Raw genomic sequence first — 933 nt, forward strand, 5'->3', positions numbered from 1 at the left:
GGCGCCGTCGCCGGCCTCAGCGAGCATGCGCGGTGCCGGCCCGCCCACTGCGGGGGGACGCCGTCCCACAGAGCGCTTCGTGCCGCCCGGCCAGGCGCACGGAGGGCTGGAGTTAGTCCCTGGGCCTGGTCCCTTGTCTGGGCCTGGCTTCCACCCAGTGCGAGGTAGAGGGGCTCCCGGGGTGCCTACAGACTGAGAGGTATCCCTGTCTGTAGGGGCATTTGCGTTAGGGCGGCACATGGGGGGAAGAGCAGTTAGGGATGTGAAAAAGCCTACCATGAGATCCTTTTTAGGGAATTCTGGGGATGTGTGAGATATGAGTTTCTAATATGGGTATATTAAGAGAAGCACCAAAGGAGCGTGAGGAGTCAAAGTGGATGAGGAGAAAAAAAAAACAACATGGGAACACAGAAGGAAAAATAAAAGTGAAGGAAGTGGTAATGTTTTAAAATGTTGCTGATCAGTAAGAATTATCTCTGCAGTCTGTGCTGTCTTAGTAACCCATATGTTATGTATGTGTTTTTTTCCCCCAGAGTGAGCAGACTGTCTATGCTGTGTGTCTCTGGAGGTCTAAGTGCCAGCAACTGGTGTTAGGACACAGATCAGAGCAGCCAGTGGTTCCAGCAAATGGAAAGACTTCAGCACATGCAAGGAGGGGCCAGGGCTAGGTGGAATGCAAGCATGTGTGATCCCTAGTGAAGGAGCCAGACTAGATAGCAAGTAGGAGAATGGGCTTTGGAGCCCAGGACCAGGTACAGATCAGGGTCAGCAGGATGCTTACTGGAGGTAGGGCTAAACCAGTTTGGTGGGGAAAATGGGGTGGCTGCCTGAGAAATACCTATTGGAAGGCCACATTCCTAGATCAGCTAGCCGGGAGATTAATTTTTCTGTTCATACACCCTGATGCCAGGAAATCCAGCAGCTGGGTTACTG

This window comes from Geospiza fortis, unplaced genomic scaffold, assembly GCF_000277835.1.
Source record: "Geospiza fortis unplaced genomic scaffold, GeoFor_1.0 scaffold183, whole genome shotgun sequence".
Taxonomy (NCBI): Eukaryota; Metazoa; Chordata; class Aves; order Passeriformes; family Thraupidae; genus Geospiza; species Geospiza fortis.